Source organism: Saccostrea echinata, unplaced genomic scaffold, assembly GCF_033153115.1.
Source record: "Saccostrea echinata isolate AGI-Se365-2 ecotype Australia unplaced genomic scaffold, CSIRO_AGI_Sech_v1 ptg000005l, whole genome shotgun sequence".
Lineage (NCBI taxonomy): Eukaryota > Metazoa > Mollusca > Bivalvia > Ostreida > Ostreidae > Saccostrea > Saccostrea echinata.
This window is the reverse complement of record NW_026889754.1, coordinates 6820075-6844950: the sequence shown is the minus strand read 5'-3', so window position 1 is coordinate 6844950 and position 24876 is coordinate 6820075. Positions and strand designations below refer to the sequence as shown.

Sequence of the window (24876 nt, the reverse complement as noted above, 5' to 3'; positions counted from 1 at the left end):
AAAATCTGCTGAAAAACAGATATTTCATGCAGGTTTTTGATTTAAAACTACAGAAAAATGAAATAAATCACAGCAGTATGGTCCTATTGTTCGTAAATATCCTTCATCTTTTCCATTTAAAGTACTACAGGATTTGTGAAATTCCCTAAAACGATCGTCTTTTTTCCTAATCCGAATTTCCTCCAACCCTCTGTAAATGGTTGATACGTGAGAGATATACAATTTTACTAACTCCCAACTACTCAGTCATATGAATAGTAAGTGTTTTCACCTATTTAGATATGTTGTATTTAAAATATTTAACCTATAAAATCTTATTGTGTCATTGTCAGTTTATCAGTTGAAGACATGTACCACAGCTACGTATTTATATACATGTATTACCAAGTAAAAAAAAAAAGATAGTAAAAATGTTTATTGAATACAAATTCATTTCTTTTGATTCAATATTTATATGACATCTGATTTTTATAAAGTAAGAACTCCAATTTTAAACAGATGACTTTATATATGTATTTCATTTGTATCTACTTTTTGTCCCAGTATCTATGCTTTTAAAAAAAAAATCACAGAGACTGTGGGCTAACAAATTTAGCAGTGGGCTCCTAAATTTGAAATGTCAGGAGCCCACATGGCTCGTGGAAATTTCAGTTAAGTTTAAACCCTGCACAACCAGTATAGAAATCTATGAATGATGCAATATTTGTTATAATTAATGCATACACCACAGGAGATGGATAAACAAATTTTTTAAGATGTGTAAAAATCATTGAAATCTTAAAATCAAGATTGAAATGATTTCCTGCACTTAGGATATGTTGTAATTGTAATTTTCTGCGGGCGTATCTTGCTGTGGCGTGGAACTTTCTTTATGCAAAAAGCCCTGAAGTCCTTTAAAATTATGTAAAACATCAATGTCAAAGGGTAAAAAAAAAAGCATCGCATGCTGGGAAACATCTCAATTCTTATGAGTAATTGATGTGCATGTCAAATATGAGAGTCATATATCTCTTCTCAATCAAAAATTATAAGCAAATGCAACATTTTTGAAAAGTAGGTTAAGCTTCAAGGTCAAAGGTCACAGAGTCAAAAGTCATGATTTATTTGAAAGGTCTTATGACAGGTAATAATATACATGCATTATAATATGAATACCGTAACTTTTATCTTTCAGAATGATGAATTTATACCAATTTAATTTTTGTACAAGTACGTCAAACTTTTAGGTCATGTGTAAAAAAAAAAAAAAAAAAAAAACAATGCCATTCTCACAGGTAAATAGAAATACATGTTTGATATGAATACCTTGTCTCTTCTCATTCAGTAGATATGATCGTGATGACCAAGATTAATATTTATATTGAGACCGATGGACAGTCTGACATACAAAAGTACATATTTCTATATGAATTGGGTAAAATTGGCCCAGTGGTTCTAGAGGAGTTAAAAATGTAAAAAGTTTTCAGACAAACAGGTGGACAACACGTCACGACAGATGTTATATGATAAGGAAACCAGAAAAGCTGAGTGTTTTGAAAGGGTTAAAATATGGTTACAGTATTTGAAAAGCTGTTTTTTTTCATGCAGAGATGTGCATGACCAAGATATTCATGTTTTATATTTTCTTAAGTAATTTGTTTGTTTGTTGTGAAAACATCTCTCTCGGGAATTTTGCCCTCATATGGATCGAGACACCACCAAATAATAATGCAAGATGTGTTTGTGAAACACTGATGCCCCTGTATAGAAGCCTAAGGCAAAGTTGAAGTTTCTCAAATATATGTCATACTCGAAGGTCAAGGTCAAAGGGTTCAAATTGTAGGTATGAGAAGAAAGTTCTGTCACAAGGAATACACATGTAAAATAAGTAATCCCTAATACTTCCTGTTCCAAAGTAAATTGACGAGGTTAAATTTTTCTTTAAAGTGGTTCAAACTCTAGGGTCAAGATCAAACATATTTATACCTGTTGACAATCCACATTGAATACACATGTTAAACATGAAAGCACCTACTGATCAAAATTAAGGCCAAGTTTAAAGTTTGGTATTTTTCTTGTAAAAATGTGTAAATCCTAGGTCAAGCAATCAAGAGGTCAAAATTAATGGTACCCAAATAAAAGGTCTTGTCACAAGAAATAAACCTATGAAATGTGGAAGCCGTGTGTATAGCCCATTCCACTTAAAACGTATCAGCAAGGTTAAAGGGTTTGTTCCCATCTTGCCTAAACTGTAAAATTAAGTATTCCCATTTCGCCTTAGTAAGCTCTCAAGTGAATGAAGGTGAGGCGACCATAATTTGATTTTTAATTTTACGGATCCGCCGACTCTAAAAATTTGCATTTCAAAAAAAAAATAAAATCGGAAATTTTCAATCCGCTTTTGTCAAACCTGTGTTTATAAAAGCAAATCACAGAAACTTAGAAAAAAACACATGTGCCGAATGGTAGAAGAAGGTGAGCTGTCAACTATGATTTTATCGAGAGTCTACAAATTCTGAACCCTCCCCATTGCATGTCTCTCTCTATTTTTTTAATTGCTGTTTCTACCAATTTCGAAAAAATCCGGATTTTTTACCTTCTTCGATTTGTAAAATACTGACAAGTCAAAACAAAAATGGCTGTCATGCAGTGTTTACTGGTAGCTAATCTGCTTATTGCCACTGATAACAGGTAATAATCAAGATGTTAACTGTGCTACCAGATGTAATTGCAGTTCTAATTGCTCATTATCCTCATAAAAAGTGTTGTTTTTCAAAGACAGAGATACTAGATGTGGAAATTTCACAAAAAGGATGGTAAATAACGATATGAATTTACTTGATACTTTGCTGCAAACAAGTTTATATGCGCCTAAAACACAATAATTCCTCCATAAATAATACAGTGATCAGGAAAGACATGAACTCTACCCAAGCTAACCCAGCTATACAGTAGGATTACTTTATTATTAATTTAAAGAGGAAATGAAAGCAAGTACATGGTAACTAATAAAGAGTGACAGTCTGCAGAGGGAACACCGCGGATTACGAGATTCAGTGACTTAGCAAATCCTACATCAAGACCAGTATATAAAAACCCTTGAAACTGCAGAGCAACTTGACAGTACCTCTAGAAGACTTCTTTGAATTTATGTAGCTAAACAGGGTAATAAAGTTTCTGAATTTCAAAATATAATTTTAGCAGATTGGAACAGGACTACAATAATGCTTTGATATCATATGTACTTAGAGTAAAAAAAAAAAAGAATGCAGGATCTAAGAATCTATCTAATTCATTCTCAATAGATTACAGATGTAATTTTTAAAAATGTTTTAAGTTTTAAGTTTGGCTAACAGGTACATCCAGTTCCTTCAATTTCAGATCTTTATTAAATCCAGGAAACAGATCTCTTGTTTCTTATAATGAGAAAAATCCATTCATCCATCAGTTGAAAGCTGGAAACTCAGAGCATCTGCAGAATTTTATTAATTCGTTTAATTGCCAAGTTAAACTTCGATATTTACCCTGAATATTATTCAAATGACGCTCAAATGAAAGTGCAAACTATACAGTGAAGAACATAATTAAATTTTTATAATTTCAAATATTACATGGTACTCATATTAAACAATGTTTGAATTAAAAGTTGTAGTTTTTATAAATAACAACATTTATACATGCAATGTATATTAATATTTAAAAAAAAAAATATCTTGTAAGTTGTTTTTTGTTTTGTTTTATATTACAGTGAAATGGGACATGACTTTTTATATGTGAAAAAGGTCGTTGCTAGAATGATTTTTGTCTTTTTTTTTTTTTTTCGTCCTCCGACTTGACCTTTCTTGAAAAAAAAATCCGTAAAACTAAAAATCAAATTATGGTCGCCTGATGGTGATTTAATATATCATAATAAAGTATTTTTTTTTGTATTATACATATAATTTCATGCACACTGTTCATAAATCTCCATTAATTGTTAAATTCAGTCTAAAAATGTTTATCATTTTAATTATACCCCCCGCAAACGAAGTTTGGGGGGGTAAATACGAATCACCTTGTCCGTCTGTCCGTCCGTCCGTCTGTCTGTGCAATCATGTCCGGTCCATATCTTTCTTACAGAGGGACATTAGAATGTACTACTACACAGTAAGATTGCTCATGACCTAAGAGTTTGTCATGACCTTGACCCAAGGTCATTTGGGAAAGTTCAAGGACACTGGAAGAAAAATTTCATAATTCATGTCGGGTCCATATCTTTCTTATGGATAAACTTGGTAGGTTCTCATTTTACACAAAGATTGCCCATGACCCAAGGGTGTGTCATGACCTAGACCCAATGTCATTTGAGAAAGTTCAAGGTCACTGGAAGAAAATTTTCATAAATCAATTTGATACATATCTTTTATGGATAAACTTGGTAGTAAGGGTGAAACGTTTACTAAATTTTGTAAACGTTTAAACGGATAGCAGTAATTGAAACGATTCCGTTTAAACGAGAGATATTCTATGTTGGATTTTAATGGCTACTTACTCATGAAAGTCGAATTTGATAATCAATTCTTTCACTTTAATATAAGTTTGAGTTATTTTTACAAATTTATTGTTTGTTATTGTGATTTAACCGTAAGAATTTGAGGCGCATTAAATTCATTCACTTACGACCTCGTCACCCATTTGCTTGGTTTGTTTGGCTACCGGACGTAGTAAAGATGGATCTTTTAATCATGAAAGAAGTAAAACAAGACCTGCTGACTATATTTAAACTTTTCAAAGACTTTCAAAAAATATATTCAAAATATAATTATCAAGTTTTATATTTTAAGTGTCGTAAAACATCGCTCCTATTAGCAACTCGGAAATATGAATTATGTTAGCCCATATCGGGTTTTAGATATTCTCATTCTATATGTTTCCAGTTTAGATTGTTGCTTATCAAATTGTCAAAGTCAGTGTTTCTTTTGTAAATTTTGAAATAAAACAATTTGTTTGTGGTCAACATTTTTTCTGAAGACATTGATAATGACCTTCGTGTAAACGTTTACTGAAACTGTAAACGTTTAGAGCATATAATCGAAACGTCTCCGTTTACACGTGTAATCGTTTTGCCCTTACTTGGTAGGTTCTCAATTCACACAAACATTGTCCATGACCCAAGGATGTGTCATGACCTTGAACCAAGGTCATTTGGGAAAGTTCAAGGTCACTGGAAGAAAATTTTCATAATTCCTGTCTGGTCAATATCTTTTTTATGGATAAACTTGGTATGGTTTCTATTTCACACAAAGATTGCCCATGACCCAAGGGTATGTCATGACCTTGACCCAAGGTCATTTTGGGAAATTTCAAGGTCAATGGAAGAAAAATATCATAATTCGTGTCCGGTCCATATCTTTCTTATGGATAAACTTGGTATGTTCTCATTTCACACAAAGATTGTCCATGACCCAAGGATGTGTCATGACCTTGACCCAAGGTCATTTGGGAAAGTTCAAGGTCACTGGAAGAAAATTTTCATAATTTGTGTCCGGTCCATATCTTTCTTATGGATAAACTTGGTAGGTTCTCATTTCAAACAAAGATTGCCCATGACCCAAGGGTGTGTCATGACCTTGACCCAAGGTCATTTTGGGAAATTGAAGGTCACTGGAAGAAAATAAACAATAAACTTTACTGAAGCAAATAAAGTATAAAATTTGGACCTCCTCCCTAAAACTTAAAAAACATTGACGGATTTGACCCCACTATCATTGTTTTTATTATGTTCCCGAAACAGAGTTTGGGAACATATTGTTTTTACTGTGTTTCTTCTTATTTTTTTTTTCTTATTTCTTCTCCGGACTTTTTTGTCCGCAAATGTTCTCAGAAACTGTTCATCCAACTGAGCGAAAAGCGAAAACCTTTTTAGGGTTAATAGGTGTGTAGTGTAGGTGGTCGCAGGGAAGGTCATTTTTGCGCGCATACGCATGCACGTGCAGGCGCGTGCAACACGCAAAATTTCTTATATCCTTAAAATAGCTATAACTTTTATATTTTTTGATGAAATAATGTGAAACTCATTATATAAGGATATATGAATAGCGTAGATAAAATGACACACTCAAATAAGCACGAACTTGCATGTGCGCTTCGCTCTGATTGGCTGATACAAAAAACTCAATATCTTTTCTGTTTTTTTTTTTTAAGAAATGCTATGAAATTTGAAATATAGGCATACTTTAGAATCTCCTACAATATGATATATAACAATTGTCATGAAAACATGCACGTGCATATGCGCTGCAATCTGATTGGCTTAAACTTTAAAGGGCTATAACTCCCTTGTTTTTTAACCAAACATGATAGAATTTAGAACATAGAGAGACATAGTTGACTCCTACAAGAAGGTTTGGTCATCATGCACCTGCGTGGACGTGTGCTTTGCTCTGATTGGCTGAAAGAATAATCTCTATATCTTTTTTGTTTTTTGACGAAATGTTTTGAAATTTAAAACATAGTCATGCATTAAGATATCCTTCAATATGATATATGATATTTTCATGAAATCACGTGCATGCACGTGCGCTGAAATCTGATTGGCTGAAATTTAAAATGGCTATAACTCCCTTACATTTCAACATAACAGGATGGGATTTAGAACATAGATAGATATAAGAAGCTCCTACAAGAAGATATAGTCATTATGCACGTGCGTGCACGTGCAGTTTGCTCTGATTGGCTGAAACAAAAATCTCAATATCTTTTTTGTTTTTTGACGAAATGTTTTAAAATTTAAACATAGTCATGCATTAAGATATCCTACAATATGATATATAATATTTTCATGAAATCACGTGCATGCATGTTCGCTGAAATCTGATTGGCTTAAACTTTGAATGGTTATATGCCCTTATTTTCCAACCAAATAGGATGGGATTTAAAATAAAGATAGACATAATGTCATATTTAATAGAGCTTAAAGGGAATATAGCACCAAAAGGGAGTTGGGGAGCGTTTGGGGAACATCTGTAAAGCCCTAGTTTCATTTGTTTTCATTTTTTTTCTCCTGTTTGTCAGGAAATTGTGGGCTGGATTTTTTTTACTGAGATGTGAACCCCCCTCCCCAGTACTGAAAAAAAATTCTGGATCTGCATCAGTATTGGCAGTAACTGAATGTCACATCGACAACGGCAGATAACTTCACTATATGAAATTTGTCTAGTGTAGCAGCGATGATCTTTGACCCTTTTTGAACTTTAACCTATAATCATTTGAATTTATTTTACCCCCACTATACTTAAACTTGTACTTACTGACTGTCATACTGGTCTCGTCAACTCCATGAAATATAATCCGATTATAACACAAAATGAATTAATCCAATACACACCAGACTGCAGCATGTGCTTATGCTATCCCATTCGGCAAACCTTCATCCATTCAGTCACCTTATTAGATGAAGTGGGAATCGACAGAGGTAGGCCGAATGGTGTTTAATCTAAAAATATGATAATGGATGATGCAACCCAATGTAATGTAGAATTTTTCCAAAAGGAGTTCACATGTTAACCATGTGAACATGTAAAGTACAAGAACAAATTTTAAATTAATTCATAACAAATGATGTTTTAACAAAACTTTTTCATATCTAAGCCTATTCTAAAAAAGGTATGTGCTGTGTGTTTGTGGTGTTGAGGGGGGGGGGGGATTTGTAAATTTTAAAAGGTCCTATTATGAGCAAAACATTTATCAAAATCTAATTTATGTCATTAATTAAATTCAAAGTGGTAATGAATTAAGCATGTAAAATACATATTATAAGAGGTTCTGAGTCATATGTCACAGGGTCTGAGAATTTTCATAGTCAATTTAACGAATATATATATGTTTGTGTAAATTTTAGAATTATTTTGACTTTTCCTTGGAAAGCCGCCCAATATGTACGAGTGTGTATTTAGAGGCAAACACTTTAGTGCGGGTATTACTGTCTCAGTATTACTGTCTCATGACAACATCTAGTATTTATATGGAATCATTCTCAGGTTGTGTAGATTCAAATTTGTTAAAATTTTGACCTCCGAGAGTAGGGCGCGGTGAAAATTGGCAATCAAAATTTTATATAGAAAACAATACTCAGGTGACCTATAAGGCCCGTGGGCCTCTTGTTGACAGATTTATGCCCCTTGGACTTGGAAGAATTCCAATTTGGGGGGACGGGGCATAAATGTTTTACAAACATCTCTTGTTAGTTAATGAGTTAATTTTTTGATAGATGCCTAAGAGAAAGTCACTCACTGGCAATAAAGAGCGCAAGAGGGATGCTATGAGGAAGAGGCAAAAGAGACTTCAGTCCTGCCCTGATCCTCCATTAGAAGAAACACTGACAGTGGATGCAGCTGCTCCTAGGTCAGAATGTGGCTCTATAGGGTTGCCACCTACTTCGCTAAAACCCTTGGCCAGGGTGCAGGCCTCTCCTAGTGAGAAAATGCACTCAGCCCCGAGGTTGTCACCTCCTCGGGGAAGTCGTCTGATTGTCCCAAAGGACAAGGTAGCATCCCCTGACTCCCCAGCGTGGGTTTGTACTCCACCGAGAGTACCTGAATCGGACATTTGGATGATGTCTGGTTCAGCAGGTCAGGCGCAGCTGATACCTCCCAAGGGGGAAGAGGTCAGCAGGGCTTTAAAAAAAGATGTAAGGCACAGAGAGGAAAACAAAGGAAATATAGAGGAAAACAAAGGAAATATAGAGGAAAATAAAGGAAATGTAGAGGAAAACAAAGGAAATATAGAGGAAAACAAAGGAAATATAGAGGAAACTAAGAAAATAATAGAGGAATCAGAGAAATTTGAAAAGATATCAGAGAAATTTGAAAAGAAATCAGAAATATGTGACGGAGAATCTAAAAAATCTGTCCAGGAATATAGAAAAGATGTTAGAGCAAGTGAAGGTAAATGTTCAAGAAATCAGAATTTGTCTGTTCAAGGTTCATTTCATCAGGGAGATCCAATGTTTGGTGAAAATGCAGGAACTCAGTGTGTAGCTAACTCTTTAACAGCACTGGCATATCATCAACTGAAGAATTGTGAACAATGGCAATCAGCAGATATGAACAAAATATTGGCAACAGGAGATGAGTTGTATTCATATCTACAGTGTAGTTCTACAATTGCAAGCAGATACCTTTTAGTAAGTGAGTTACCTCAGTTTTTCGAATGCTTTGGTAGGCTGTATGAGTTTAAAGCAAACGAGTCTTTACCAAGTTTGATAAACTTAGCAAATGTTGTAATGGATTATGCTGTATTCAATGCTCATGAATTGTTAGAGGCACTTCAAATAGCCCTTGATGACAGTGACGGGTGTTTTGTATGTTTTGGTGGAAATACATTTTTGATTGGGAAATCTCACCATAATTTTTTCACATTTGATTCCCACTCCAGGTCTTCTGCAGGATTTCAGAGTGTAAACGGTAGAAGTACACGAGTTTTGTACAAAACTGTTCAAGATTTATGCAATCATATTGTGTCTTTAGCTAGGTCAATGGGTTATACTGAAGCAATTGAGTGTGAAATAACTGGAGTGCAATGCTCTGCTAGACAGCTTTCATTTGGAAATGAAGAAGGCACTGATAAAGAATCACAGTTCAGTGATGTAGAAAAAGAATTAAATGATTTTGCCGACTTTCAATGTAGTAGTTCAAGATTACAAAATGATAATGAGATAGAATTTGTTGGGAGTGAGAACCATCAGATAAGATTTTTACCACTTTCAAGTGATCAAAAGAAAACACACTGTGAAATCTTAGGAATACCATTTTCTGTGAATCAGTGTGAAAATCAACATCAGTATGGACAGGAAATTACAGTACCAATGAACAGTGTACCAGTTGAGCCAGATGGAAATTGTTTCTTTCGAGCAATCTCATTCTGTTTGACGGGAATACAAGACTACCATCAGACAATACGTTTAGCAATATGCAATCACCTCTTGGAAAATGGTTTACTTTTCTCACCGTTCTTAAGGCCAGGTGAAAAATCTGTAGAAAACCACATTTCCTTGTCAGGCATGCTTAGGGACGGAAAATGGGCAACTGAAGTAGAGATTCTAGCACTATCCCATTTACTGAAAAGTGAAATTCATACATACTCACAGAACAGATGGGTTACTTATTCCGGACAAATGGTAAATTCAGAAGAAAATGTGACTTCATTTGGTGGCATTTATCTAGATCATATAAATCAGAATCATTATAATGTTGTTACATCTATTACATGTGGAGAAAATAGTACACTGACTTCATTACAAAATCTGTTATGTTTGAAAGAAAAAGGAAGGAAAATTGGTGCAGAGAGAAAACAGAAACGACAACAACAAAGTGAAAGAGGCAAACTTCAAAAATCAGGTTTAAGTGCTAAAGAGAAGAAATTGAGTAAGAAAAATGCAAAGTACAGAACTGAACCAAAATTCAAAATAAAATGCATTGCAGATGCTAGGAACAGATACAGAAATGATCAAGAGTATCGTGAAAATTTAAAACAGCTTGGTGTTAATAGGTACAAAACAAACAAGCTACACAAAGAAAAAGTCAAAGAGAGAAGTAAACAAAAGTATGAAACAAACATGCTTCACAAAGAGGATGTGAAACAAAGAAGTAGACAGAAGTATAAAACAAACCAGGCCCACAAAGAAGAAGTCAAACAAAGAAGTAGACAGAAATATAAAACAAACCAGACACACAAAGAGGATGTCAAAAAAAGAGGCAGACAAAAGTATAAAACAAACAAACAGCATCAAGAGAAGGTTAAAACAGCCAGTAAAGTTAGATATCATTCCAGTGCAGAAATAAAGGAACAGAAAAAGGAATTGGTACAAAAACAAAGACAAGCACTGCATGAAATGCTTGAAAATATTGATGAAGTAGTGAAATCATTTAAAGCATGTGTGATACATGGACCAGAATATGTATGTTGCTGCTGCCATCGCCTTTTGTTTGAAAACCAGGTGCAAGGATGTACACTTAAAATGTATGAGAAAAGTATGAAGGCAGTTCATGTTGCAAATTTATGCATTGATAAGAAGTTTGTTCATACTTGTGCATCTGGATGTTCTCCTAATTGTCCCAAATCAAGAACATGGATTTGTTTTACATGCCATAGAAAAATTCTGAGTGGAAATGTTCCAGCTGAAGCAGCATTTAACAACATGTGTTTAGAAGATATTCCACCAGAGCTCAATGACCTGAATACTTTAGAGCAGCATCTAATTGCTCTGCATATACCTTTCATGAAAGTAACCATGCTTCCAAAAGGCGGTCAACAAAATGTACATGGGCCTGTTGTATGTGTGCCATCAAATGTAAAGAAAACAAGCAGTTTACCTCTGAATGAAAATGAAAATCTCTTGTTACGAGTGAAACTCAAACGAAAGTTGTCATACAAGGGATATTATGAATATCAGTTTGTGAACCCAAATCACATTAAGATAGCCCTTAACTACCTGAAAGAAAACAATCAGTGGTATCATGATGTCGAAATCAACTCAACATGGGAAAATGATAATGACCAAAGTACCTTATTCAGTCAGCCAGAAGCATTTGACAGTGAAGAAATAAGTGAAGAACAGAACAGTGCCATGCAAGAAGTTGCTACAGATACGTGTTTACAACCTGTAGATATTGCGCAGGAAGTTCTTGATCACTACTTTGATGATGTTTATAATCTTGCTCCGGGTGAAGGACAGAATCCTGTAAGAATGTTGCAAGAGGAGGGCAATGAAGCAAAAACTTTTCCTCATTTATTTCCAACTGGAAAATATTCATGGAATGAAAGTCGAGATGTAAGGATTACTCTTTCTCGATATTTTAACAACAGGCTGATGAATGCAGATAACAGATTTGCAAAGGATACCAATTACATTTTCTTTTGTCAGTACCTATCTGAATTGAACCAGGTTATTGAGAAAACACAAATTTCAATTCGCAAATCTGTATCGAAACTTGATGGAGGGATACAAGTCACAACAGAAATGTTACAGAATCCTGTTGTACTTGCCAAGCTGCTTAGGAGTGATGAGGCTATGCGATTTATGCAACCAATTAGAGGAACACCTGCATATTGGTCAAGTACACAAAAAGATCTTTTTGCTATGCTTCGACAACTTGGAATCCCCACATGGTTTTGTTCTTTTTCTGCAGCAGAATATAGGTGGAATGAAATACTGGGTTCAATTATGCTACATATGAATGACAGCAGAAATCCTTCTGATCTAGATTGGTCTGAGAAAAGTGAAATTCTAAGAAGCAATCCTGTAACTGTTGCTAGAATGTTTGAACACAGGTTCCATATATTCCAGAAAAATGTAATAATGTCACCAGCAAAACCAATAGGAACCATTGTAGATTACTTTGTAAGAGTTGAGTTTCAGCAAAGGGGTTCTCCTCATATGCACTGCTTGTACTGGGTTGAGAATGCTCCAAAATTAGATGAGGACAGTGAGGAGACTATTTGTCACTTCATTGATAGGCATATCACATGTGCTCTGCCATCAAATGACACTGACCAAGAACTTAGACAAATTGTATTGGATGTACAACAACACAGCAAAGGACACTCAAAATCATGCAGGAAGAAAGGAACAGAATGTAGATTCAACTTTCCAAGACCGCCTTCAGAGTGCACATTCATTTCAAGACAATTAGAACAAAATGTGGATGAGTCAAGTAGTGAGTTAGGTAGTGTGCAGGCAAAGGAGATTTTGTTGAAGGTGTGGAATGAAGTAATGGATGATGCAAAGGCATTTAAAACAACAGAGGAAATATTCAGCAATATAAACTTATCACAGGATTTGTATGAAAAAGCACACAGAGTATTGGCCTCTAAAACATTGACTGTTTTGAAACGAAATCCAACAGAAATGTGGACAAATCAGTACAACCCATGCCTGCTCAAAAGCTGGGATGCAAATATGGATATACAGTATGTATTAGACCCTTTCAGCTGCATTGTCTACATTATATCATACATTTCAAAGTCTGAAAGGGAGATGGGAATGCTATTAAAACAAACTCAACTTGAAGCAGCAGAGGGAAATTTGAGTGCACATGATACCATCAAGAGAGTAGGATCAGCTTATCTCAATCACAGAGAGGTCAGTGCACAGGAAGCAGTATACAGGGTGTGCAATCTGAAGATGAAAGAAAGTTCAAGAAAAGTCATTTTCATTCCTGTGGGGGAAAATCCAACTCGTCTGAGTAAGCCTCTTGCACAAATAAAAAAAAATCGGGAAATTGAGGTTGATGAAAATGATTTAAATGCAGATGACAATGATGAGGAAGAAGATAGTATGTGGATGACAAATATTGTGGAAAGGTATGAAAACCGCCCAGAGTTAAATATTTTCCATAAAATGTGTCTTGCTGAATTTTGCTCAGAGTACAGAGTGCTTAGTAAATCTCAGATCCCTACGGGCAAAAAAGATGGTGTGTATGAATTGAGAAATGGAAAGGGTTACATTCAAAAGAGAAGTAGAGGCAAACCTGCTGTAATACGATATCCAAGATTCCATCGAGATAACGCACCTGAGAAATATTATCAGTGTCTGCTACAACTTTTCCTTCCATACTGGAATCTGAATCAGTTGAGACCAGCTGGATTTGATTTGTACCAGACATTTTATGAGAGTGGACATGTGAGGGTGAAACCAAACACAAACTTGGAAAAAGTTAAAAGCATAGTGGACAGTAATCATGTTTACTTCTCAAAAAGTGAGGATGATATTGAAAATGCCCAGGATGCATTAGAAATGCTTGGTGAACCAGAGGACGCATGGGCAAGTTTATGTCCAGAAACAGAATTAAATCGAAGAGAATGTTTGAATGAAAAATTAAGAAATGATCAGGAGAATACAGAATCAGAGGTCACAAATGAAATTGAGTGTAGTGGCTCTGATGATGCTATATATCATTTAAGAGAGACTCAAAGCACCAGAAAAGAGATGCTTCCTTTACTGTGCAGTTTGAATGACAAACAGAAGCTCATCTTTTATGCTGTTCATGAATGGTGTGTCAAGAAAATGACTGGAGAGAATGTAAAACCTATGCACATTTTTATAACTGGAGGAGCAGGGACAGGGAAAAGCCATCTGATTAAGACAATACACTATGAAGCTTCTCGTCTCTTTGAAAAATCATTGCCTTCTCCAAATGCAGTATCGGTGATTCTCACAGCTTTTACAGGAACAGCAGCATTCAATATTGGAGGAAATACCATTCATCATGTGTTTTCTTTAACAAAAGCTTTACCAATTCCATATCAACCCTTGAAGGAACAAAGTTTGAGTGGGATAAGAACGAGATTAGAACATTTGCAGATTTTGGTCATTGATGAGGTTTCCATGGTGTACAAAAGATTGTTGTATTACATTCATGAACGACTTGTCCAAATCAAAAAATGTAAAGATCCATTTGGTGGTGTATCTGTGATAGCAGTTGGAGATTTTTATCAACTTCCACCTGTTAAACAACGAAAAGATGAAAGATTGTACAAAGAAAATGGTTCATATCCAGTTGACTTCTGGCTAGATTTTTTTAAAATTGTAGAATTAGATGAAATTATGCGACAACGTGAAGATAAAGCATTTGCAACTGTTCTGAATTCATTGCGTGTTCGAACATGTGAAGAACCTTTATCAGATGAAGCATTGGAAACACTGCGGGAATGCATCAGAGAAGGACCAGATGATGTTCTTCATGTTTATTCTACTAACCAAGAGGCCAATGAATTCAATCTTAAAATGCTGCATGGGAATTGTGAGGAATTAATTGAAGTGCATGCAGATGATTATCAGAAAGATAAGACAACGGGGAAATTAACTTTACGTGACAAACCTTTGGTTAGTACCCGAGTTGATGGCCTCTCTGCTACCTTACTTTTGGCTGTGAATGCAAGAGTAATGCTGACACGAAATGTATGTGTTGAAGATGGACTAGTGAATGGTGCAATGGGATATATTTCAAATTTTGTGTTTAAAAGAAAACAGCCTGCACCAGCAGTAGAAGTAGTTGAAGTCATTTTTGATAGTTCAAGTATTGGTAAAATACAAGGGAAGAAAACACCCAAAGGGAATATTGTCCCAATTAAAAGAGTGGAGGAAGAGATGAATGAGAAAAATATAAAGAGTATTGTCAGACATCAATTTCCACTGAAACTGTCATGGGCATGCACAGCACATAAAGTTCAAGGCATGACCGCCAAGAGTGTTGTTGTGAACTTAGATCGGACTTTCTCTCCTGGTCAAGCATATGTAGCAGTCAGCCGTGTTACTTCAAAAGATGGTCTGTTCATTGAGATGAATGATGAAAGTGTCCTGCAGAAAAAAATTTATGCTGATTTAGATGTGAAGTTAGCACTTAATAGAATGGTAAGATACAATTTAGATGAAGAATTGACATGCAATGTAGCAAAGTTTGAAAATTACAAAACAATTCTATTGTTTAATGTGCAGAGTTTGAGAGGACACTTTCAGGAGATGAATTGTGACAGCAGGTTGATGAAAGCTGATTTTGTATGTTTAACAGAAACATGGCTGAGAGAAAATGAGAACATCCGAGATATTGAAATTTCAGGGTTTGACTTTCACCATATTCCACGTAGCCAGTGTTACGATGATAGTGAAGATGTGATGACAAGACTAAAAACAGCTAAAGGTGGTGGGGTTGGAGTGTACAAGAAGAAAACCAATGAGACAATCTTGATCAATGCTTTGGAATACAAGAATATAGAGGGATTAACTGTAGAAATCCATGAGGAGGATATTGCAATCATTGTACTCTACCGACCGAGTGTACTACCTGTAAACAATTTTCTTGACACATTGCAAAAAGTGGTGGATTTTTACAAGAAGCGTTTTAGCAACTTGTTCATTATTGGTGACATGAATGAAGATGCCAAAGCCCAAGGACCCATACAAACATTCTTAGAATCTATGGGATTTATGCAGTTGGTGCAGTTTTACACAACAGAGGGTGGAACAACTTTAGATCATGTATATGTTACTGGTTCTCTGGAAGCCTGTGTGCACAAAAAATCGTTGTTTTTCAGTTATCATGAAGCTATAGAAATTCATGTGAGAACTCAAAAAAATAAAGATTCAGACTAATTTTGAGTTGACATTATTTTGAACGGGAATTATCTGTCATCTTCCTGGATGAAAAATGGATTTAGTTTATTATCACATATACTAGTAATCTTAATTTCAAAGTCACTGGTCCTCATAATAAGTTAAGCTCTTTTTTATAATCAATGAAAAAATTATTTGGTACCTTTTCATTGGTTGAAAGAACGTGACATTATTGGAATGATTTAATTACCGGTAATATAAATTAGTATAAATAATTTATCAGTAATAAATACAAAGCAAATTTTTTGTTAAAGAAGAGTATAGTGTTGAAATTATGTGATAACATGTATCATATGTTGGTAATGATTGTGTTTTTTTTTTGTGTTTAGAAATCTTCGTTGAGATCAAGATTAGATTCCACATCCATTTTCAATGATCAGACTTCCATGCAGTAAAGTCTACATGTTTTGAAGATAGAAAACATCTACAAATTGAAGGTAATATATCAACATAAAGTTTTGATGAATGTCTAACATGTAGTACAGTGTAGTATTTCGAGAGGGTTTATTTGCAAGATATAAACATGATAAAGATATTTAACTGAAAAGGAAAATTTTATTAAATATTTCATCAAACATACATGTGAAAGGAGGCTCATTACACCACTTTTTGATGATTTACTACACAAAAAATTGAACAGGTTGCCCTACTTACAAAGTGTCTGTTGAGACATAAGTGTCTGTTGAGACTGTAGCTTTACTGGTTTATACTTATAACAAACTAAGAGAAAAGTAGCAGTTTGTTCTTCAAACATTAAAACAGCAATTAGAATAATAATCCTTGATTAAGTCACTTTTTTCTGGCAATATACATATTGCAATAAGATTGCAACTAAAGGAGTAGTTTTTAATAAAATTTACAGAATTTTCAATTTTAATTAAGACACCGCAAGGATTTGTGGGTGCCCTATAGTAATCACTCTGTCTGTCTGTCTGTCATTCTTCCTTCCACAAATTTTCTGGCTTTTCCCAATAACTTTTTTTTTGGTCGCCCATTTAAGATCAAAGAGCCATAGCTCATTTGATAGTCACTTTCGCCTACTCTAGTAGTGATTTTTTAAATACTTTCCTTAACCAAAATTTTGTCATACAATGTTAGTTTATACATGCTTTAAAGCAACTCACACAAAAATAATACTCAATTATTAATAGTTCCCTAATATAATAGTTATAAAAATTGTTCAGTTTATATGGAGAATGTAGTAAATACTGAGGTACCCCCCTAAACAATGACAAACTGTAGGAAAAGACCACCCTTAACCAGAAAAACACATCTGTCTCAATTTTATCCATTTGGTTATCAAGACTTCCTGGCGTGGTGGTATGATTGCTGGACTGAAGACATAACGATCGTGAGTTCGAGTCTCACAGTGCACGTTACTTAATTACGATTTCATTTTTTTTTCTCTGTGTTCATTTTCCTTTGTTTTCTTTTATTTAATAAATACATGTTTAAATAATTTTTAAGATATGTATAATACAACATTGCATAAAAGATAAAAAAAAAAAATGCTGGATTGATGACATAACAATCTTGAGTTCGAGTCTCACAGTGCGTGTTACTTAATTATGATTTTTTTTTCTCTGTGTGCATTTTCCTATGTTTTCTTTCATTTTATAAATACATGTATAAATAATTTTTAAAAGAGATATATAATACAACATTGCATATTGAAAGTATCTTGGGGAAAACAGTCTTAAACTATTTTAATAACCCAAAGTCATAGCTGTTAGCCTGTATTATTTTTAAAATTTCAAACAATCTTGTTTAGAGCAAGTAAAATTACTGTCATGCAACAAACTTGCAACTTTGAAAATATAACACTGGTTCACAAATGATTACATACATGGAGTTTGATTTTGAATTGAAAAGCTTTGTGTATAATCTATAAGTAGAAACAAGTGATTTTCTTTTAATACTTGAGTAGGCCGAATCGTCTGTAAGGTAGCTATGGATCTTTGGTTCTTTGCTTTCTTTCAATAAGAGTACCAAATCCTCTGATGTGCACATGTAGAGTTGAGTACTGAATGGGTAGGCATCATCTGATTGGCTGAATTCAGGTAAGTAATTATCTTAGTCTAACACAGTTGGCCGCAGTAGGGTGTCATCAGTTCAGAAGGTCACAGTACCCAAGACGCTGAGGTTGCAGGACTCAAATTTCATACATGTACTCGGGTAAGCTTAAAGTCTTTAAAAATTACTAAATTGACTAATTCCAAGGTAGGTAACAATGTGAGTATAGGAGTGAGAGTACCAAACCTTGGATGTGCACATGGCTTTATTTGTGGCGCATGTAGAGTCGAGTACTGAATGGGTAGGCATTATCTGATTGGCTAAATTCAGGTAAGTAATTATCTTAATTTTAAAGTAAAAATATTAATGTTTGAAATGAATGATGGAATGGGGAAATATTATAGAAAGTATAGAAAAGCCAGGGGAAGTTTTAGGAGTGGGGATTGATTTTTGACATAACATGTTATTTACTGCCGATCTCTCAAAGTTGCAGAAAAGGGCCATTTTGACCTATAAACGCCATGGGACCCTATATTTTTAGCTCACCTGAGCCGAAGGCTCAAGTGAGCTTTTCTGATCAAAATTTGTCCGTCGTCTGTTGTTGTCTTTGTCGTCGTCGTTGTCGTTGTCGTAAACTTTTCACATTTTCATCTTCTTCTCAAGAACCACTGGGCCGATTTCAACCAAACTTGGCACAAAGTATTTTTGGGTGAAGGGGATTCAAGTTTGTTCAAATGAAGGGCCACGCCCTTTTCTAAGGGGAGATAATCATGATTTTTAAAAAAATTAATGGCATTTTAACAAAATCTTCTTTTCAAGAACCACTGGGCCAGGAAAGATGAAACTCGTGTGGAATCATCCTCGGGTAGAGTAGATTCAAGTTTGTTCAAGTCATGACCCCCGGGGGTAGGGCGGGGCTAAAATGGCCGATCAAAGTTTTACATAGGAATATATAGGAAAAATCTTTTAAAAATCTTCTTCTCAAGAACCACTGGGCCAGGAAGAATGAAACTCATGTGGAATCATCCTCAGGTAGAGTAGATTCAAGTTTGTTCAAGTCATGGCCCCGGGGGGTAGGGCGGGGCCAAAATGGCCGTTCAAAGTTTGTATAGGAATATATAGGAAAAATCTTTTACAAATCTTCTCAAGAACCATTGAAACAGGAAAGATGAAACTCATGTGGAATCATCCTCAGTAGAGTAGATTCAAGTTTGTTCAAGTCATGACCCCCGGGGGTAGGGTGGAGCCAAAATGGACGATCAAAGTTTTACATAGGAATATATAGGAAAAATCTTTTAAAAATCTTCTCAAGAACCATTGAAACAGGAAAGATGAAACTCGTGTGGAATCATCCTCAGGTAGAGTAGATTCAAGTTTGTTCAAGTCATGACCCCCGGGGGTGGGGCGGGGCTAAAATGGCCGATCAAAGTTTTACATAGGAATATATAGGAAAAATCTTTTAAAAATCTTCTTCTCAAGAACCACTGGGCCAGGAAAAATGAAACTCATGTGGAATCATCCTCAGGTAGTGTAGATTCAAGTTTGTTCAAGTCATGGCCCCCGGGGGTAGGGCGGGGCCAAAATGGCTGTTCAAAGTTTTACATAGGAATATATAGGAAAAATCTTTAGAAATCTTCTTCTCAAGAAGCACTGGGCCAGGAAAGATGAAACTCATGTTGAATCATCCTCAGGTAGTGTAGATTCAAGTTTGTTCAAGTCATGACCCGCGGGGGTAGGGCGGAGCCAAAATGGCCGATCAAAGTTTTACATAGGAATATATAGGAAAAATCTTTTCAAGAACCATTAAAACAGGAAAGATGAAACTCATGTGAAATTATCCTCAGGTAGTGTAGATTCAAGTTTGTTCAAGTCATGACCCCGGGGTAAGGGTGTGGCAAAAATAGCTGACGAAAGTTTTACATAGAAATATATAGGGAAACCCTTTTAAATCTTCTTTTCAAGTACTTCAAAGCCAGGATTAGTAATATTTGTATGGAATCATCCTCGGGTAATGTAGATTCTAGTTCGTTCAAATTATGATCCCCTTGGGGGTTAAAATTCACCCCCCCCCCAATTTAAATTAACTTTCAGTTCTGATCTGATATGTGTTTTTTCCTAGCTGATGTGCTCAGGTGAGCGCTGTGGCCCCTGGGCCTCTTGTTTTCAGTATATTTTGTAAGTGCAAAGAAAAATTTTTCCAATGATACCAAGGATATGTCTGAAATTACAATAGGTAAGTACTCAGAGGGCCTAAGATTTGTATTGAGTTCTGTAGGAAATTAATTGGTACTCTTTTCCCTATCGAGTAAGCTAAGAATAATGCCAGATATATTTGAGACCCTGAAGGAGAAATTAGCCTCATTAAGTGAAAAGGTTGGGGGTTGCTGGCTTTGGACAAGGGGGAGGGCTAGAAATGGGTATTGGAAGATGAGGGTAAATTGGCCGGAGGAGGGCAGTACAGTCGAGAGGATGCATCAGGTAGCTCTTATGGAAGAGAAGAGACAGACTAGGTCGCAGTTTGCACTTGCAGGCCTGGAGGTCAGTTATCTCTGCCATGAGAAGTTATGCATCGACCCGATGCACCTTACTCTGGAGCCGCATGCAACTAACCAGGAGAGGATCCACTGCAAGGACCAGGGGTTTTGTTGTGGGGCTCACCACCTTAAATGCATTTTTTATAGTAATTTAAAATATATTTTTTGAATATCAACTTGTTTATTTCCTGTTTTCGAATAATTGTGTTCAGGGGGATTTCTCTTATTGCCTCGGGCATTCAGCTAACATCATGTTTTTCTTGTATTTTACTTCTTCCTGATGTTCTTCTTAAAGTTTATATAATATCTTACGTTTAATTACCCTTTTTGTTTTATACGATTGAGTTTTCTGATACGATTTATTTTATTCATGCTCATTTTTTTATTATATTCAGGGTCTGGTCCACTTGGCCACCAGTGGGGATGGGGACACCAACCCCTGCACAGAGACTTTGGAGTGGGCTGCCCAGACCATGATTTGATGAGTGAGCTGCACTGTGGGTCCGACCAGCAAAGTTTCTTGTGAAAGTAACATTTCAAGGCAGGGATCGTCGCAGAGTTCTGTTGAAGCTTTCAACCTTTTGCGAGTTGGTGTTTTTGATCGTCCTGTCCAGTACAGCTGGAGACAACCTCTTAGAGATGCAGGCATGGAGCCTTGCCTCATTTTCCGTGGAAGACGGTATTGTAAAACCTTGACCTAAATAAGAAATCTTGCTAACCCAGTTATTTATTACTTTCCCTTTGCACACCAGAGAATGTTTTCTGCATGATGCATGGTCTCCCATGTAACATTTCACAATTGCAAGTTTGGCATATGAGAGCTTGTTTTTTAATTTATCTGCATCTCCAGCATATGTACTGCATGAGCTTGATTAATCTCAGCTGTACATCTGTCAACAGCATCTAGGGCAAAATTATGCAAAAGTTTGGTGTTTTTCTGCTTTAATTGGTTCTCTTTGGCATAACCTCTGAAAGTTTCTGATCTCTTTTAATTGACTTTCTGATTGACTTGGACAAGTGTCGAGTGTCAATATAGTGAACTGGGATATTTTGCAGCAGATTGTCCTTATAGAGGGAATCTGCAGCTCAACCAACAGAGCTGTCCATGTCAATGATTACCTTGAGTCCATCTTTGCAGAGGAGTTCCGCCATCCCCTCCCGAGTCCAAGTGAAGTCATCCTGAATGGTATGGTGCATGGGTAGATTTGCCCCACACACCCCCCAGGACTACACTGATGGTTTGAAGTGCCCTCATCAAGTAAGTGTCCATGCTTTGAACAAATTTTTTTTTTATCATCTGATGTCTTGTTGTGACATTCTCGGCAAATGAGTATACAGTCTGTGTCGCTGACTGGAAGGGTGTCTCACCCACCCCCGAGTACAAGGGGTTATTGTACATGCCATCGCACTGTACAGGGATGGCATGTGGGGAGCCACTTCCCCTTAGAGTGTTGACATCCACCAGCCGGTTACTCATGTCAGCCTCGTTAAGGTTTCCAATAATTGGCATAATTTTGTTTGATGTCTTTTGTAGAGACTTTCTCGTAGGAGGGGGAGTGTTGGTAGAAGGAAAGATTTTCCTCATTCCATCATTGCCTATAGGGGTTTGACTAAGGCCAACTTGAAGCACATAGTTAACAGTGGCAGCTTTCCTACCTGGGGATTTGGTCTCTACCTCCTCATACAGATTGTACCGCCTTGATACATATAGACACTTGGTACATTGAAGGCCCATCCGGCTTCCCAGACCACGCCTCTCATCAAATGCCAGATCTCACTCAAGCGTTCCATCGCACCCCGTATTCCCTTGCAGGTGGAGAGAGATCACCTCATTCCAGATCTCGGCTGTTTTCTCAAGGTGTAGCAGTAAATAGGAATTTTGATTAGCCAATCTTAGTAAGGCCAAATAAAATTGAAATCTTGGTTCTCAGGCCCGCCCGCATCTGTTTTGAGGTAACCGCATTGCTGATTTTATTGTTTTTTTGATAAAATAAAAAGTTGATATTGCGGAGACCAATCCGGGAAAATAATTTCCGACCTCATTTGTTTTGTAGTTTAGTATTCAAATATCACTTCCGGTAGCAATTTACAATGAGATTTTGGCTCCTTCGCTTGAAAATACATTCAAGGACATTACCTACGATATTTACGTTGTTAAGCAATGGATAAAGCAGTAATTTTGACCAGAAATGGAAAGTATATCTGTAATTTAAAAAATTATCTTTATGTTTAAGAAAATTCGGAAATTAAAAATTAAAAAAATACCTCCCTCATCTAATTTTTTGCCATTTAAATGAAAAATAAAATGCCGCCCTCCCGCATCTGTTTTGGAGAAAGTTGGCCTGAGAACCAAGGAATTAAATTTACATAGCCTAAATATACCATTTTTCATTTGCTTGAGACAGATGGAAGTTTTCAGTACATGAGAGCACATATTAGAGTTACTTCCCTTAGACTGTCTGACAAGACATAAGAAATTTTAACATCATATAAATTTAATTCTTTGAAATGAATGCTTCTGATTTCTTTTCTTATGTACCTATATGACTTTCAACTGCATGTATTACATTTTACTTTGCATGTATTAATTTACATTTATTTACTTGTAATAGTATGTAATATGTATCCTACCCTAGTATTGTCCATTTTTTCCCATATTTAGTTATATGAAAGGTAAGTAAGACTTGATTTGTTAGAATTTTTATGAACTATTGCTCAATTATAAATGTTTTATACAAAATTTGACTTACTGTTCTGATTCATTTGTATTTAGGCACTTTGGAGGGCTTTCAACTTTCGGTCCCTTCGGCCTAAGGAGATAGTGGCACATGCGCCGCACGAGCATTTCCTGCCCTTCCGCAGCTATAGGAGTTTCTGAAACCATCTGATGCATCTGCTGGGACAGTCTGTTGTACCGTGCAGGTAAAATTTTCACTCCCTTATTATGGGGCACATTTTGAGGTTTGAAACCATAGTTATGACCCTTTTTGAACTTTGGCATGTTTTTTTTATTTATATAATAAATAGTTCTTTTATTAATATACTCGAAATAAAATGTTTTACCTGGATACGAGAAAAAAGTTTTAAAAATCGCAAAAAATATTTATGATACTGTAACCTCTATTTGCATATAAGACATCTACATTATAAGTGATTCTCATTGGCGGATCTAGAAAGGGGGGGTCAGATATTCACAGGGCCAGAAAAGGCAAAAGTGAACCTTCGTTATTGCAAATGAAAACTTTTTATAACGTACATAATGAATTTTATATTGTTTTTCAGTTTGTTCTATATTGAATGTAAATTGTTACCTGTCAATAAAAAATGCATTGTAATTCCCATGCCATCCCTGGTATTGACCAATTGCAAGCTCATGCATTTGTATTGCTAATTTATGCCAATATTCACCAATGTTATAAGTTAAAAAAAAAACATAATATAACAAATACAATACTTGAAATCAGACAAAAACAAAACAAAAAAAAAAAACGAACAAATAAATGTCGGCTTTATTTGTGAATAATCTGTCCAATTTATTTTCAGAACTGTTTTTCAAGAAAAGTAAAAAAGGAAACGGCTGTTGATGTTGAACAACTCCCTTGAACCAACTTTATCTTTCCCACTTTTCTTCAAAGTGAAATGAATGAATATCATTGAGTGAAAGAGTTAAACTTTTGAAAAGATTTCTGATTTTAATTAAATGGCAGATGTTTTAAGTTCACCATTCACTTTTGCCATATTTTATGGTGCTAATTAAACATAGAAATGACCCTGTCGTAAAAAGGAATAGGCTTATAATGATAACCATTTTTGTTAGTCATTCTATTTTTCCAACATACTATTATATGTAATTAGTTTTCTGGATTTTATACATGTATATAGATAATATGCTAATTTAATAAAGATGACTTGCACATCAATTTCAAGTTTGTATTTTTTATGAAAGTTATGGTCCTTATATTCTGGAATGTTTTAAGATATTGGTGAAAATCGAGTTTCTTGATGTTTGACCCATTTGATATGAAAGCATCCACAGGTAGTGAATATATATGAGTTAACAATATTTTACAAAGGAATATACATGAAAAAATCTTCTCAAGAACAACAAAGCCAAATTGGGATGTATATTGGGATTACAGACACGACATTCTTTTCTCTTGTACTTCTATTAAACTTAGCTTTGTCACCTGCACCAAAGGC

The 24876-nt window shown here is 35.4% G+C and overlaps 2 long non-coding RNA genes across 7 annotated transcripts in view; both read left to right on the top strand.

Annotated features, from left to right (window-relative positions):
• LOC133179786 (uncharacterized) overlaps nt 1-24585 on the top strand; it is a 28006-nt gene extending 3421 nt beyond the window's left edge. Inside the window, exons 2-6 of one of the 6 annotated variants that reach the window (XR_009720163.1) lie at nt 16459-16566; nt 21072-21934; nt 22211-22572; nt 23450-23598; nt 24220-24585. This is a non-coding gene — a long non-coding RNA (uncharacterized LOC133179786). Of the gene's footprint in view, nt 1-16458; nt 16567-17664; nt 18305-21071; nt 21935-22210; nt 23599-24219 lie in introns of those variants that run through there. The other 5 variants (XR_009720165.1, XR_009720161.1, XR_009720160.1 and 2 more) reach the window with 5 other exon arrangements.
• LOC133179782 (uncharacterized) lies at nt 2255-3737 on the top strand. Its single transcript, XR_009720159.1, has 3 exons — nt 2255-2670; nt 2959-3144; nt 3361-3737. It is a non-coding gene; the product is annotated as an uncharacterized LOC133179782 (long non-coding RNA).
• Nucleotides 24586-24876: the final 291 nt, after the last annotated feature.